The 18,079-nt window shown below is 50.8% G+C and overlaps 1 long non-coding RNA gene and 1 pseudogene across 1 annotated transcript; both read left to right on the top strand.

Annotated features, from left to right (window-relative positions):
* LOC127926559 (histone PARylation factor 1-like) overlaps positions 1-17,315 on the top strand; it is a 30,616-nt pseudogene extending 13,301 nt beyond the window's left edge.
* On the top strand, positions 12,640-13,077 carry LOC127926560 (uncharacterized). The gene is made up of 3 exons (XR_008124454.1): positions 12,640-12,785; positions 12,828-12,920; positions 12,976-13,077. It is a non-coding gene; the product is annotated as an uncharacterized LOC127926560 (long non-coding RNA).
* Positions 17,316-18,079: the final 764 nt, after the last annotated feature.

Genomic DNA, 18,079 nt, shown 5'->3' with positions numbered 1-18,079 from the left:
GGTTACTACAGCTACAGGGTACTGCAGGAAGGGGTTACTACAGGAAGGGGTTACTACAGGAAGGGGTTACTACAGGAAGGGGTTACTACAGGAAGGCATTACTACAGGTTGCTACAGGAAGGGGTTACTACAGGAAGGGGTTACTACAGGTAGGGTTACAGGTTACTACAGGAAGGGGTTACTACAGGAAGGCGTTACTACAGCTACAGGTTACTACAGCTACAGGTTACTACAGGAAGGCGTTACTACAGCTACAGGTTACTACAGGAAGGCGTTACTACAGGAAGGCGTTACTACAGCTACAGGTTACTACAGGAAGGGGTTACTACAGGAAGGCGTTACTACAGCTACAGGTTACTACAGGAAGGGGTTACTACAGGTTGCTACAGGAAGGGGTTACTACAGGAAGGGGTTACTACAGGTAGGGGTTACTACAGGTTACTACAGGAAGGGGTTACTACAGGAAGGCGTTACTACAGCTACAGGTTACTACAGCTACAGGTTACTACAGGAAGGCGTTACTACAGCTACAGGTTACTACAGGAAGGCGTTACTACAGGAAGGCGTTACTACAGCTACAGGTTACTACAGGAAGGGGTTACTACAGGAAGGCGTTACTACAGCTACAGGTTACTACAGGAAGGGGTTACTACAGGAAGGGGTTACTACAGCTACAGGTTACTACAGGTAGGGGTTACTACAGGAAGGCGTTACTACAGCTACAGGTTACTACAGGAAGGGGTTACTACAGGAAGGGGTTACTACAGGAAGGGGTTACTACAGGAAGGCGTTACTACAGGAAGGCGTTACTACAGCTACAGGTTACTACAGGGTTACTACAGGAAGGGCGTTACTACAGCTACAGGTTACTACAGCTACAGGTTACTACAGGAAGGCGTTACTACAGCTACAGGTTACTACAGGAAGGCGTTACTACAGGAAGGCGTTACTACAGCTACAGGTTACTACAGGAAGGGGTTACTACAGGAAGGGTTACTACAGCTACAGGTTACTACAGGAAGGGGTTACTACAGCTACAGGTTACTACAGGAAGGGTTACTACAGGAAGGTGTTACTACAGGGAAGGGGTTACTACAGGAAGGTGTTACTAAAGGAAGGGGTTACTACAGGAAGGGTTACTACAGGAAGGGGTTACTACAGGAAGGGGTTACTACAGGAAGGGGTTACTACAGGTAGGGGTTACTACAGGTTACTACAGGAAGGGTTACTACAGGAAGTGGTTACTAAAGGAAGGGGTTACTACAGGAAGGGGTTACTACAGGAAGGGGTTACTACAGGAAGGGGTTACTACAGGAAGGGGTTACTACAGGAAGGGGTTACTATAGGTTACTACAGGAAGGGGTTACTACAGGTAGGGGTTACTACAGGTTACTACAGGAAGGGGTTACTACAGGTAGGGGTTACTACAGGTTACTACAGGAAGGGGTTACTACAGGTAGGGGTTACTACAGGTTACTACAGGAAGGCATTACTACAGGTTACTACAGGTAGGGGTTACTACAGGAAGGGGTTACTACAGGAAGGGGTTACTACAGGTAGGGGTTACTACAGGTAGGGATTACTACAGGAAGGTTTACTACAGGAAGGGTTACTACAGGAAGGGGTTACTACAGGAAGGGGTTACTACAGGAAGGGGCTACTTACTACAGGAAGGGGTTACTACAGGAAGGGGTTACTACAGGAAGGAAGGTTACTACAGGAAGGGGTTACTACAGGAAGGTGTTACGACAGGAAGGTGTTACTACAGGAAGGTGACTACAGGAAGGTTTACTACAGGAAGGGGTTACTACAGGAAGGGGTTACTACAGGAAGGGGTTACTACAGCTACAGGTTACTACAGGAAGGGGTTACTACAGGAAGGGGTTACTACAGGTAGGGGTTACTACAGGTTGCTACAGGAAGGTGTTACTACAGGAAGGGGTTACTACAGGAAGGGATTACTACAGGAAGGGGTTACTACAGGAAGGGGTTACTACAGGAAGGTGTTACTACAGGAAGGGTTACTACAGGAAGGTGTTACGACAGGAAGGTGTTACTACAGGAAGGGGTTACTACAGGAAGGGGTTACTACAGGAAGGTGTTACTACAGGAAGGGGTTACTACAGGAAGGCGTTACTACAGGAAGGGTTACTACAGGAAGGGTTACTACAGGAAGGCGTTACTACAGGAAGGTTACTACAGGAAGGGGTTACTACAGCTAAGGTTACTACAGGAAGGCGTTACTACAGGTTACTACAGGAAGGGGTTACTACAGGAAGGGTTACTACAGGAAGGGTTACTACAGGAAGGGGTTACTACAGGAAGTGGTTACTAAAGGAAGTGGTTACTACAGGAAGGGGTTACTACAGGAAGTGGTTACTACAGGAAGGGTTACTACAGGTTTACTACAGCTACAGGGTACTGCAGGAAGGGGTTACTACAGGAAGTGGTTACTACAGGAAGGGGTTACTACAGGAAGGGGTTACTACAGGAAGGCATTACTACAGGTTGCTACAGGAAGGGGTTACTACAGGAAGGGGTTACTACAGGTAGGGGTTACTACAGGTTACTACAGGAAGGGGTTACTACAGGAAGGCGTTACTACAGCTACAGGTTACTACAGCTACAGGTTACTACAGGAAGGCGTTACTACAGCTACAGGTTACTACAGGAAGGCGTTACTACAGGAAGGCGTTACTACAGCTACAGGTTACTACAGGAAGGGGTTACTACAGGAAGGCGTTACTACAGCTACAGGTTACTACAGGAAGGGGTTACTACAGGTTGCTACAGGAAGGGGTTACTACAGGAAGGGGTTACTACAGGTAGGGGTTACTACAGGTAGGGGTTACTACAGGTTACTACAGGAAGGGGTTACTACAGGAAGGCGTTACTACAGCTACAGGTTACTACAGCTACAGGTTACTACAGGAAGGCGTTACTACAGCTACAGGTTACTACAGGAAGGCGTTACTACAGGAAGGCGTTACTACAGCTACAGGTTACTACAGGAAGGGGTTACTACAGGAAGGCGTTACTACAGCTACAGGTTACTACAGGAAGGGGTTACTACAGGAAGGGGTTACTACAGCTACAGGTTACTACAGGTAGGGGTTACTACAGGAAGGCGTTACTACAGCTACAGGTACTACAGGAAGGGGCTTACTACAGGAAGGGGTTACTACAGGAAGGGGTTACTACAGGAAGGGTTACGTTACTACAGGAAGGCGTTACTACAGCTACAGGTTATTACAGCTACAGGTTACTACAGGAAGGCGTTACTACAGCTACAGGTTACTACAGCTACAGGTTACTACAGGAAGGCGTTACTACAGCTAGGTTACTACAGGAAGGCGTTACTACAGGAAGGCGTTACTACAGCTACAGATTACTACAGGAAGGTTACAGGAAGGGGTTACTACAGCTACAGGTTACTACAGGAAGGGGTTGCTACAGGTTACTACAGGAAGGTGTTACTACAGGAAGGTGTTACTAAAGGAAGGGGTTACTACAGGAAGGTGTTACTAAAGGAAGGGGTTACTACAGGAAGGGGTTACTACAGGAAGGGGTTACTACAGGTAGGGGTTACTTTACTACAGGAAGGGGTTACTACAGGAAGTGGTTACTAAAGGAAGGGTTACTACAGGAAGGGGTTACTACAGGAAGGGGTTACTACAGGTAGGGGTTACTACAGGTTACTACAGGAAGGGGTTACTACAGGTAGGGGTTACTACAGGTTACTACAGGAAGGGGTTACTACAGGTAGGGGTTACTACAGGTTACTACAGGAAGGGGTTACTACAGGTAGGGGTTACTATAGGTTACTACAGGAAGGGGTTACTACAGGTAGGGGTTACTACAGGTTACTACAGGAAGGGTTACTACAGGTAGGTTACTACAGGTTACTACAGGAAGGGTTACTACAGGTAGGGGTTACTACAGGTTACTACAGGAAGGCATTACTACAGGTTACTACAGGTAGGGATTACTACAGGAAGGGGTTACTACAGGAAGGGGTTACTACAGGAAGGGGTTACTACAGGTAGGGTTACTACAGGAAGGGGTTACTACAGGAAGGTGTTACTACAGGAAGGGATTACTACAGGAAGGTGTTACTACAGGAAGGTGTTACTACAGGAAGGTGTTACTACAGGAAGGGGTTACTACAGGAAGGGTTACTACAGGAAGGGGTTACTACAGGAAGGGGTTACTACAGGAAGGTGTTACTACAGGAAGGTGTTACTACAGGAAGGGGTTACTACAGGAAGGAAGGGATTACTACAGGAAGGGGTTACTACAGGAAGGGGTTACTACAGGAAGGTTACTACAGGAAGGTGTTACTACAGGAAGGGGTTACTACAGGAAGGTGCTACAGGAAGGTGTTACTACAGGAAGGTGTTACTACAGGAAGGGGTTACTACAGGAAGGTGTTACTACAGGAAGGGGTTACTACAGGAAGGGGTTACTACAGGAAGGTGTTACTACAGGAAGGGGTTACGACAGGAAGGTGTTACGACAGGAAGGTGTTACGACAGGAAGGTGTTACGACAGGAAGGGGTTACTACAGGAAGGGGTTACTACAGGAAGGGGTTACTACAGGAAGGGGTTACTACAGGAAGGGGTTACGACAGGAAGGTGTTACGACAGGAAGGTGTTACTACAGGAAGGCGTTACTACAGAGAGAGGAACAGCATCCCTTTAGAGAGAGGAACAGCATCCCTTTAGAGAGAGGAACAGCATCCTGTTACAGAGAGGACCAGCATCCCTTTAGAGAGAGGACCAGCATCCCTTTAGAGAGAGGACCAGCATCCCTTTAGAGAGAGGACCAGCATCCCTTTAGAGAGAGGACCAGCATCCCTTTAGAGAGAGGACCAGCATCCCTTTAGAGAGAGGACCAGCATCCCTTTAGAGAGAGGACCAGCATCCCTTTAGAGAGAGGACCAGCATCCCTTTAGAGAGAGGACCAGCATCCCTTTAGAGAGAGGACCAGCATCCCTTTAGAGAGAGGACCCGCATCCCTTTAGACTAGAGAGGAACAGCATCCCTTTAGAGAGAGGACCAGCATCCCTTTAGAGAGAGGACCAGCATCCCTTTAGAGAGAGGACCAGCATCCCTTTAGAGAGAGGACCAGCATCCCTTTAGAGAGAGGACCCGCATCCCTTTAGAGAGAGGACCAGCATCCCGTTACAACATGGTCATATTAATCTCCACCTGTTTTTCAGAGATAGTCCGGACTCCCTGCCTGTGTTCCTTGGGGAGAATGAAGCCAAGAAGGGCTGTACCATTACGCAGATGGGGGACAACATGTTTGCTGCTGTCCAGTGAGTGTCCTCCACTAACTAACACAGAGAGATGGTGTGGTCATGGGATGTGGCAGAGATGGTGTGGTCATGGGATGGGACAGAGATGGTGTGGTCATGGGATGAGAGATGGTGTGGTCATGGGATGGGACAGAGATGGTGTGGTCATGGGATGTGGTAGAGATGGTGTGGTCATGGGATGGGACAGAGATGGTGTGGTCATGGGATGTGACAGAGATGGTGTGGTCATGGGATGGTGTGGTCATGGGATGTGGTCAGAGATGGTGTGGTCATGGGATGGGACAGAGATGGTGTGGTCATGGGATGTGGTAGAGATGGTGTGGTCATGGGATGGTGTGGTCATGGGATGGTGTGGTCATGGGATGTGACAGAGATGGTGTGGTCATGGGATGGGACAGAGATGGTGTGGTCATGGGATGGGACAGAGATGGTGTGGTCATGGGATGGGACAGAGATGGTGTGGTCATGGGATGTGGTAGAGATGGTGTGGTCATGGGATGGTGGTCATGGGATGGGACAGAGATGGTGTGGTCATGGGATGGGACAGAGATGGTGTGGTCATGGGATGTGACAGAGATGGTGTGGTCATGGGATGGGACAGAGATGGTGTGGTCATGGGATGGGACAGCGATGGTGTGGTCATGGGATGTGACAGAGATGGTGTGGTCATGGGATGGTGGGTCAGATGATGATGGTGTGGTCATGGGATGTGGTAGAGATGGTGTGGTCATGGGATGTGACAGAGATGGTGTGGTCATGGGATGTGGTCATGGGATGTGACAGAGATGGTGTGGTCATGGGATGGGACAGAGATGGTGTGGTCATGGGATGGTGTGGTCAGTGGTGGTCATGGGATGGGACAGAGATGGTGTGGTCATGGGATGGTGGTCATGGGATGTGGAGATGGTGTGGTCATGGGATGGGACAGAGATGGTGTGGTCATGGGATGGGACAGAGATGGTGTGGTCATGGGATGGGACAGAGATGGTGTGGTCATGGGATGGGACAGAGATGGTGTGGTCATGGGATGGGACAGAGATGGTGGGTCATGGGATGGGACAGAGATGGTGTGGTCATGGGATGGGCAGAGATGGTGTGTCATGGGATGGTGTGGTCATGGGATGTGACAGAGATGGTGTGGTCATGGGATGTGACAGAGATGGTGTGGTCATGGGATGGTGACAGAGATGGTGATGGTGTGGTCAGGGATGGTGTGGTCATGGGATGGAGATGGTGTGGTCATGGGATGTGACAGAGATGGTGATGGTGGTGGTCATGGGATGGTGTGGTCAGAGATGGTGTGGTCATGGGATGTGGCAGAGATGGTGTGGTCATGGGATGGGACAAAGATGGTGTGGTCATGGGATGGTGTGGTCATGGGATGTGTGGTCAGAGATGGTGTGGTCATGGGATGTGACAGAGATGGTGTGGTCATGGGATGGTAGAGATGGTGTGGTCATGGGATGTGACAGAGATGGTGTGGTCATGGGATGGTGACAGGATGGTGTGGTCATGGGATGGGACAGAGATGGTGTGGTCATGATGGTGTGGTCATGGGATGGGACAGAGATGGTGTGGTCATGGGATGTGGTAGAGATGGTGTGGTCATGGGATGGTGGTGGGTCATGGGATGGGACATGGGATGGTGTGGTCATGGGTCATGGGATGACAGAGATGGTGTGGTCATGGGATGGGACAGAGATGGTGTGGTCATGGGATGGGACAGAGATGGTGTGGTCATGGGATGTGGTAGAGATGGTGTGGTCATGGGATGTGGACAGAGATGGTGTGGTCATGGGATGGTGTGGTCATGGGATGTGGTCATGGGATGGACAGAGATGGTGTGGTCATGGGATGGTGTGGTCATGGGATGTGGTAGAGATGGTGTGGTCATGGGATGTGACAGAGATGGTGTGGTCATGGGATGTGGTAGAGATGGTGTGGTCATGGGATGGTGTGGTCATGGGATGTGGTCATGGGATGGTGTGGTCAGAGATGGTGTGGTCATGGGATGGGGTAGAGATGGTGTGGTCATGGGATGTGACAGAGATGGTGTGGTCATGGGATGTGGACAGAGATGGTGTGGTCATGGGATGGTGTGGTCAGAGATGGTGTGGTCATGGGATGGTGTGGTCATGGGATGGTGTGGTCATGGGATGTGACAGAGATGGTGTGGTCATGGGATGTGACAGAGATGGTGTGGTCATGGGATGTGACAGAGATGGTGTGGTCATGGGATGTGACAGAGATGGTGTGGTCATGGGATGGTGTGGTCATGGGATGGGACAGAGATGGTGTGGTCATGGGATGTGGTAGAGATGGTGTGGTCATGGGATGGGACAGAGATGGTGTGGTCATGGGATGTGACAGAGATGGTGTGGTCATGGGATGTGACAGAGATGGTGTGGTCATGGGATGTGACAGAGATGGTGTGGTCATGGGATGGGACAGAGATGGTGTGGTCATGGGATGGGAGAGATGGTGTGGTCATGGGATGTGACAGAGATGGTGTGGTCATGGGATGTGACAGAGATGGTGTGGTCATGGGATGTGGTAGAGATGGTGTGGTCATGGGATGGTGTGGTCATGGGATGGTGTGGTCATGGGATGTGACAGAGATGGTGTGGTCATGGGATGGTGACAGAGATGGTGTGGTCATGGGATGGGACAGAGATGGTGTGGTCATGGGATGGTGGTGGTCATGGGATGTGACAGAGATGGTGTGGTCATGGGATGGTGGTGTGGGGATCATGGTGTGGTCATGGGATGTGACAGAGATGGTGTGGTCATGGGATGTGACAGAGATGGTGTGGTCATGGGATGGGACAGAGATGGTGTGGTCATGGGATGTGGACAGAGATGGTGTGGTCATGGGATGGGACAGAGATGGTGTGGTCATGGGATGGGACAGAGATGGTGTGGTCATGGGATGAGAGATGGTGTGGTCATGGGATGTGAGAGATGGTGTGGTCATGGTGTGGTCATGGGATGGGACAGAGATGGTGTGGTCATGGGATGTGGTAGAGATGGTGTGGTCATGGGATGGGACAGAGATGGTGTGGTCATGGGATGGGACAGAGATGGTGTGGTCATGGGATGGGACAGAGATGGTGTGGTCATGGGATGGGACAGAGATGGTGTGGTCATGGGATGGTGTGGTCATGGGATGGGACAGAGATGGTGTGGTCATGGGATGTGGTAGAGATGGTGTGGTCATGGGATGGGACAGAGATGGTGGGTCATGGGATGGGATGGGACAGAGATGGTGTGGTCATGGGATGGTGAGATGGTGTGGTCATGGGATGGTGTGGTCATGGGATGGGACAGAGATGGTGTGGTCATGGGATGGGACAGAGATGGTGTGGTCATGGGATGTGGACAGAGATGGTGTGGTCATGGGATGGGACAGAGATGGTGTGGTCATGGGATGGGACAGAGATGGTGTGGTCATGGGATGTGGTAGAGATGGTGTGGTCATGGGATGGGACAGAGATGGTGTGGTCATGGGATGTGGTAGAGATGGTGTGGTCATGGGATGGGACAGAGATGGTGTGGTCATGGGATGTGGTAGAGATGGTGTGGTCATGGGATGGTGTGGTCATGGGATGGGCAGAGATGGTGTGGTCATGGGATGGGACAGAGATGGTGTGGTCATGGGATGGTGTGGTCATGGGATGGTGTGGTCATGGGATGGGACAGAGATGGTGTGGTCATGGGATGGTGTGGTCATGGGATGGTGTGGTCATGGGATGGGACAGAGATGGTGTGGTCATGGGATGGGACAGAGATGGTGTGGTCATGGGATGGGACAGAGATGGTGTGGTCATGGGATGGGTAGAGAGGTGTGGTCATGGGATGGTCATGGGATGGTGTGGTCAGAGATGGTGTGGTCATGGGATGGGACAGAGATGGTGTGGTCATGGGATGGGACAGAGATGGTGTGGTCATGGGATGGGACAGAGATGGTGTGGTCATGGGATGTGACAGAGATGGTGTGGTCATGGGATGGTGTGGTCAGAGATGGTGTGGTCATGGGATGGGACAGAGATGGTGTGGTCATGGGATGGGACAGAGATGGTGTGGTCATGGGATGGTGTGGTCATGGGATGGTGACATGGGATGGTGTGGTCATGGGATGTGACAGAGATGGTGTGGTCATGGGATGTGACAGAGATGGTGTGGTCATGGGATGTGACAGAGATGGTGTGGTCATGGGATGGGACAGAGATGGTGTGGTCATGGGATGTGAGAGATGGTGTGGTCATGGGATGTGGTAGAGATGGTGTGGTCATGGGATGGGACAGAGATGGTGTGGTCATGGGATGTGGTAGAGATGGTGTGGTCATGGGATGTGACAGAGATGGTGTGGTCATGGGATGGTGTGGTCATGGGATGTGACAGAGATGGTGTGGTCATGGGATGGTGTGGTCATGGGATGGGACATGGGATGACAGAGATGGTGTGGTCATGGGATGGGTGAGATGGTGTGGTCATGGGATGAGAGATGGTGGGTCAGAGATGGTGTGGTCATGGGATGGTGTGGTCATGGGATGGAGACAGAGATGGTGTGGTCATGGGATGGTGAGATGGTGTGGTCATGGGACAGAGATGGTCATGGTCATGGGATGGTGTGGTCATGGGATGGGACAGAGATGGTGTGGTCATGGGATGGTGTGGTCATGGGATGGGACAGAGATGGTGTGGTCATGGGATGGGACAGAGATGGTGTGGTCATGGGATGGGTAGAGATGGTGTGGTCATGGGATGTGGTGAGATGGTGTGGTCATGGGATGTGACAGAGATGGTGTGGTCATGGGATGGGACAGAGATGGTGTGGTCATGGGATGGGACAGAGATGGTGTGGTCATGGGATGGTGTGGTCATGGGATGGTGTGGTCATGGGATGGTGAGGTCATCATGGGAGGGACAGGGGTGGGTCATGGGATGTGACAGAGATGGTGTGGTCATGGGATGGGATGTGGTAGAGATGGTGTGGTCATGGGATGTGGTGGATGGTGGTCATGGGATGGTGTGGTCATGGGATGGTGTGGTCATGGGATGTGACAGAGATGGTGTGGTCATGGGATGATGGTGTGGTCATGGGATGTGACAGAGATGGTGTGGTCATGGGATGGGCAGAGATGGTGTGGTCATGGGATGGTGTGGTCATGGGATGTGGTGGTGTGGTCATGGGATGGGACAGAGATGGTGTGGTCATGGGATGTGGTGAGATGGTCATGGGATGGTGTGGTCAGAGATGGTGTGGTCATGGGATGGTGTGGTCATGGGATGGGACAGAGATGGTGTGGTCATGGGATGGGACAGAGATGGTGTGGTCATGGGATGGTGTGGTCATGGTAATGGTGTGGTCATGGTAATGGTGTGGTCATGGGATGGGACAGAGATGGTGTGGTCATGGGATGTGGTGTGGTCATGGGATGGTGATGGTCATGGTCATGGATGGGACAGAGATGGTGTGGTCATGGGATGGGTGATGGTGTGGTCATGGGATGTGGTAGAGATGGTGTGGTCATGGGATGGGTAGAGTGGTGTGGTGGGATGGGACAGAGATGGTGTGGTCATGGGATGGTGTGGTCATGGGATGTGGTAGAGATGGTGTGGTCATGGGATGTGGTAGAGATGGTGTGGTCATGGGATGGTGTGGTCATGGGATGGTGTGGTCAGAGATGGTGTGGTCATGGGATGGTGGGTCATGGGATGGTGTGGTCATGGGATGGGACAGAGATGGTGTGGTCATGGGATGTGACAGAGATGGTGTGGTCATGGGATGGTGTGGTCATGGGATGGGACAGAGATGGTGTGGTCATGGGATGTCACAGGATGTGGTGGGATGGTGTGAGATGGTGTGGTCATGGGATGGGACAGAGATGGTGTGGTCATGGGATGGGACAGAGATGGTGTGTCATCATGGGATGGTGACATGAGATGGTGTGGTCATGGGATGTGGTAGAGATGGTGTGGTCATGGGATGGTGACAGAGATGGTGTGGTCATGGGATGGACAGAGATGGTGGATGGGACAGGGATGGTGTGGTCATGGGATGGGACAGAGATGGTGTGGTCATGGGATGGGACAGAGATGGTGTGGTCATGGGATGGGACAGAGATGGTGTGGTCATGGGATGGTGTGGTCATGGGATGTGACAGAGATGGTGTGGTCATGGGATGGGACAGAGATGGTGTGGTCATGGATGGTGTGGTCATGGGATGGGACAGAGATGGTGGTCATGGGGTGGTCAGAGATGGTCATGGGATGGGACAGAGATGGTGTGGTCATGGGATGGTGTGGTCATGGGATGTGGTAGAGATGGTGTGGTCATGGGATGGGACAGAGATGGGCAGAGATGTGGTCATGGGATGGGACAGAGATGGTGTGGTCATGGGATGGGACAGAGATGGTGTGGTGGGACAGAGATGGGATGGTGTGGTCATGGGATGGGACAGAGATGGTGTGGTCATGGGATGTGGTAGAGATGGTGTGGTCATGGGATGATGTGGTCAGAGATGGTGTGGTCATGGGATGGGACAGAGATGGTGTGGTCATGGGATGGGGTCAGGGATGGTGAGATGGTCATGGGATGGGACAGAGATGGTGTGGTCATGGGATGGTGTGGTCATGGGATGGTGGGTCAGAGGATGGTGTGGTCATGGGATGGTGGTACAGAGATGGTGTGGTCATGGGATGTGGTAGAGATGGTGTGGTCATGGGATGGTGTGTGTCACAGGGATGGTGTGGTCTCTCTCCTCACCCCCCCTGACTGCCCCCTGCTCTCTCCCCCTCACCCCCTGCTCTCTCCTCCCTCACCCCCCTGCCTCTCTCCTCCCTCACCCCCCCTGCTCTCTCCTCCCTCACCCCCTGCTCTCTCCTCCCTCCCCCCTCACCCCCCTCACCCCCTGCTCTCCTCCCTCACCCCCCCTGCTCTCCCTCCCTCACCCCCCTGCTCTCTCCCTCCCCCCCTCACTGTCCTCCCTCCCCCCTGCTCTCTCCTCCCTCACTGTCCCGTCCCCCTCTCTCCCATCCCGTCTCTCCCCATCTCTGCCCGAACTCTCCCTCCTTCTCTATCTCTCCCTCCTCTCTTCTCTCTCCTTCAGTCTATTTCTGGGGAGGAAGAGGAAGGAGAGGGGGCGGGCGTAAGGAAGGGGGCAAGGCTCTGGATAACCTGGAGGAGGAGTTAAGAGAGAGGGCGGAGTCTCTGGGCTTTTCCCTGGAGCAGAAGACCAAAGGCATGAAGCAGAGAGACAAGAAGGTAACACCCCGTACTGAGACGGTAACACCCCGTACTGAGGCGGTACTAGAAGGTAACGCCCCGTACTGAGACGGTACTAGAAGGTAACACCCCGTACTGAGACGGTACTAGAAGGTAACACCCCGTACTGAGAAGGTAACACCCCGTACTGAGACGGTACTAGAAGGTATCACCCCGTACTGAGACGGTACTAGAAGGTAACACCCCGTACTGACCCCGTACTGAGACGGTACTAGAAGGTAACACCCCGTACTGAGACGGTACTAGAAGGTAACACCCCGTACTGAGACGGTACTAGAAGGTAACACCCCGTACTGAGACGGTACTAGAAGGTAACACCCCGTACGGTACTAGAAGGTAACACCCCCGTAGAGACGGTACTAGAAGGTGACACCCGTACTGAGACGGTAACACCCCGTACTGAGACGGTACTAGAAGGTAACACCCCGTACTGAGACGGTACTAGAAGGTAACACCCCGTACTGAGACCTGAGACGGTACTAGAAGGTACACCCCGTACTGAGACGGTACTAGAAGGTAACACCCCGTACTGAGACGGTACTAGAAGGTAACACCCCGTACTGAGACGGTACTAGAAGGTAACACCCCGGTACTAGAAGGTAACACCCCGTACTGAGACTGTACTAGAAGGTAACACCCCGTACTGAGACGGTACTAGAAGGTAGACCCCGTACTGAGAACACACGGTACTAGAAGGTAACACCCCGTACTGAGACGGTACTAGAAGGTAACACCCCGTACTGAGACGGTACTAGAAGGTAACACACGGTACTGAGACGGTAACACCCCGTACTGAGACGGTACTAGAAGGTAACACCCCGTACTGAGACGGTACTAGAAGGTAACACCCCGTACTGAGACGGTACTAGAAGGTAACACCCCGTACTGAGACGGTACTAGAAACACCCCGTACTCACCCCGTACTGAGACTGTACCCCGTACTGAAGGTAACACCCCGTACTGAGACGGTACTAGAAGGTAACACCCCGTACTGAGACGGTACTAGAAGGTAACACCCCGTACTGAGACGGTAACACCCCGTACTGAGACGGTACTAGAAGGTAACACCCTGAGACGTACTGAGACGGTACTAGAAGGTAACACCCCGTACTGAGACGGTACTAGAAGGTAACACCCCGTACTGAGACGGTACTAGAAGGTAACACCCCGTACTGAGACGGTAACACCCCGTACTGAGACGGTACTAAAAGGTAACACCCCGTACTGTACTGAGACGGTACTAGAAGGTAACACCCGTACTGAGACGGTACTAGAAGGTAACACCCCGTACTGAGACGGTACTAGAAGGTAACACCCCGTACTGAGACTGTAACACCCCGTGCTGAGACGGTACTAGAAGGTAACACCCCGTACTGAGACCGTACTAGAAGGTGACAGTCTAACCGCCCCCTGTCCATGTCCAGGTTGTCACCAAGACGTTCCATGGAGCCGGCCTGGTGGTTCCTGTTGATCAGAATGATGTTGGTTACCGGGAGCTGCCGGAGACAGACGGTAAGACTCTGCAACACTCTAGAACAGTGGCAACTAGGTTTGGTCTCGGGCCAATATTTTTGGTATCTCAGTGGGCCAGAACATAATTAGTTTATAAAATAAACCCAATGCAAAGGCTACAAGTAGAACACTCTAGAACCACTAGAATACTCCAGAACACTGTAGAATACTCTAGAACCACTAGAATACTCCAGAACACTGTAGAACACTCTAGAACCACTAGAATACTCCAGAACACTGTAGAACACTCTAGAACCACTAGAATACTCCAGAACACTGTAGAATACTCTAGAACCACTAGAATACTCCAGAACACTGTAGAATACTCTAGAACCACTAGAATACTCCAGAACACTGTAGAATACTCTAGAACCACTAGAATACTCCATACCACTGTAGAATACTCTAGAACCACTAGAATACTCCAGAACACTGTAGAATACTCTAGAACCACTAGAATACTCCAGAACACTGTAGAACACTCTAGAACCACTAGAATACTCCAGAACACTGTAGAATACTCTAGAACCACTAGAATACTCCAGAACACTGTAGAATACTCTAGAACCACTCAGATACTCCATACCACTGTAGAATACTCTAGTACCACTCAGATACTCCATACCACTGTAGAATACTCTAGAACCACTCAGATACTCCATACCACTGTAGAATACTCTAGTACCACTCAGATACTCCATACCACTGTAGAATACTCTAGAACCACTCAGATACTCCATACCACTGTAGAACACTCTAGAACCACTCAGATACTCTATACCACTGTAGAACACTCTAGAACCACTCAGTTCCTCCATACCACTGTAGAACACTCTAGAACCACTCAGATACTCCATACCACTGCAGAACACTCTAGAACCACTCAGATACTCCATACCACTGTAGAATACTCTAGAACCACTCAGATACTCCATACCACTGTAGAACACTCTAGAACCACTCAGTTCCTCCATACCACTGTAGAACACTCTAGAACCACTCAGATACTCAATACCACTGTAGAACACTCTAGAACCACTCAGATACTCCATACCACTGCAGAACACTCTAGAACCACTCAGATACTCCATACCACTGTAGAACACTCTAGAACCACTCAGATACTCCATACCACTGTAGAACACTCCAGAACCACTCAGTTCCTCCATACCACTGTAGAACACTCTAGAACCACTCAGTTCCTCCATACCACTGTAGAACACTCTAGAACCACTCAGATACTCAATACCACTGTAGAACACTCTAGAACCACTCAGATACTCCATACCACTGCAGAACACTCTAGAACCACTCAGATACTCCATACCACTGTAGAATACTCTAGAACCACTCAGATACCACTGTAGAACACTCTAGAACCACTCCATACCACTGTAGAATACTCTAGAACCACTCAGAATACTCCATAACACTGTAGAACACTCTAGAACCACTCAGATACTCCATACCACTGTAGAACACTCTAGAACCACTAGAATACTCCATACCACTGTAGAATACTCTAGAACCACTCAGATACTCCATACCACTCCATACCAGTGTAGAATACTCAAGAACCACTAGAATACTGTAGAATACTCAAATAGATGTTATTCACACTATGAAATCTCCCCCCCAACCTCCCCTCCCCCGATTTACATGTGTGTGTGTGTGTGTGTGTGTGTGTGTGTGTGTGTGTGTGTGTGTGTGCGAGTATGAAGAAGCTGTGTAAGGCTATAGCGGAGGCCAGGGGTGATGAAGACAGGATGAAGGCTTTCGGTCCGCTGCAGGAGATGATCACCTTTGTCCAGTTCGCTAACGACGAGTGTGACTACGGCATGGGGCTGGAGCTGGGCATAGACCTCTTCTGTTACGGGTCACAGGTACACACACACACACACACACACACACACACACACAACACACGGGGCTGACATAGACCTCTTCTGTTACACACACACACACACACACACTCAACACACGGGGCTGGAGCTGGGCATAGACCTCTTCTGTTACGGGTCACAGGTACACACACACACACACACACACACACACACTGGAGCTGGGCACACACCTCTTCTGTTACACACACACACACACACACACACACACACACACACCTCAACACACGGGGCTGGAGCTGGGCATAGACCTCTTCTGTTACGGATCACAGGTACACACACACACCTCAACACACGGGGCTGGAGCTGGGCATAGACCTCTTCTGTTACGGGTCACAGGTACACACACACACACACCTCAACACACGGGGCTGGAGCTGGGCATAGACCTCTTCTGTTACGGGTCACAGGTACACACACACACACACACACACACACACACACCTCACACACGGGCTGGAGCTGGGCATAGACCTCTTCTGTTACGGGTCACAGGTACACACACACACACACACACACACTCAACACACGGGGCTGGAGCTGGGCATAGACCTCTTCTGTTACACAGGTACACACACACACACACACACACTCAACACACGGGGCTGGAGCTGGGCATAGACCTCTTCTGTTACGGGTCACAGGTACACACACACACACACACACACACACACACACACACACACACACACACACACACACACACACACACACACCTCAACACACGGGGCTGGAGCTGGGCATAGACCTCTTCTGTTACGGGTCACAGGTACACACACACACACACACACACACACACACAACACACGGGCTGGAGCTGGGCATAGACCTCTTCTGTTACGGGTCACAGGTACACACACACACACACACACACACACACACACAGCACATTCCACTGTGGTGTAGATCTCAGTGTAGTCTTCTTCCATGTGTGTCTCTGACTCAGTTTCCTGTCTTCCACTGTGTGTCTGACTCAGTTTCCTATGTCGCCCAGTACTTCTATAAGGTGATCAGACAACTGCTGCCCATGGCCTACAGCCTGCTGAAGAGGGCCTGTTTGGAGAGATCCTGGAGGCTCACCTCTCCAGCCGTTCCCACGACAACCTGGACCAACTCACCTCAGCCTGAAGAATACCACGGGAGAGGAAGACGAGAGAGAGAGAGGAAGAGGGATGGATTGTTGTCAGCTCTGACCACTGTGTGTTTATGAGTCTTGTGCTGCTGTCGTTTGAATGGTACCAGTGGCGTCTCTCTCTGTGTGCATATGTTGAATAAAGGATTATATTTCTAAGAGATTGTCTTTTACCACGTCCTGCTGTCTGTCTGTTACTAGGTACTGTCTGTCTGTTACTAGGTACTGACTATGTCTGTCTGTTACTAGGTACTGACTATGTCTGTCTGTTACTAGGTACTGACTATGTCTGTCTGTTACTAGGTACTGACTATGTCTGTCTGTTACTAGGTACTGACTATGTCTGTCTGTTACTAGGTACTGACTATGTCTGTCTGTTACTAGGTACTGACTATGTCTGTCTGTTACTAGGTACTGACTATGTCTGTCTGTTACTAGGTACTGACTATGTCTGTCTGTTACTAGGTACTGACTATGTCTGTCTGTTACTAGGTACTGACTATGTCTGTCTGTTACTAGGTACTGACTATGTCTGTCTGTTACTAGGTACTGACTATGTCTGTCTGTTACTAGGTACTGACTATGTCTGTCTGTTACTAGGTACTGACTATGTCTGTCTGTTACTAGGTACTGACTATGTCTGTCTGTTACTAGGTACTGACTATGTCTGTCTGTTACTAGGTACTGACTATGTCTGTCTGTTACTAGGTACTGACTATGTCTGTCTGTTACTAGGTACTGACTCTGTTACTAGGTACTGTCTGTAATTAGGTCCTGTCCTGTCTGTCTGTCTGTTATTAGGTCCTGTCTGTCCTGTCTGTCTGTAATTAGGTCCTGTCTGTCCTGTCTGTCTGTAATTAGGTCCTGTCTGTCTGTTATTAGGTCCTGTCTGTCCTGTCTGTCTGTCTGTCTGTCTGTTATTAGG

Source organism: Oncorhynchus keta, unplaced genomic scaffold, assembly GCF_023373465.1.
Source record: "Oncorhynchus keta strain PuntledgeMale-10-30-2019 unplaced genomic scaffold, Oket_V2 Un_contig_7802_pilon_pilon, whole genome shotgun sequence".
NCBI lineage: Eukaryota > Metazoa > Chordata > Actinopteri > Salmoniformes > Salmonidae > Oncorhynchus > Oncorhynchus keta.
The sequence above is the reverse complement of the archived record's forward strand: the minus strand, read 5'-3'. Positions and strand labels throughout refer to the sequence as shown.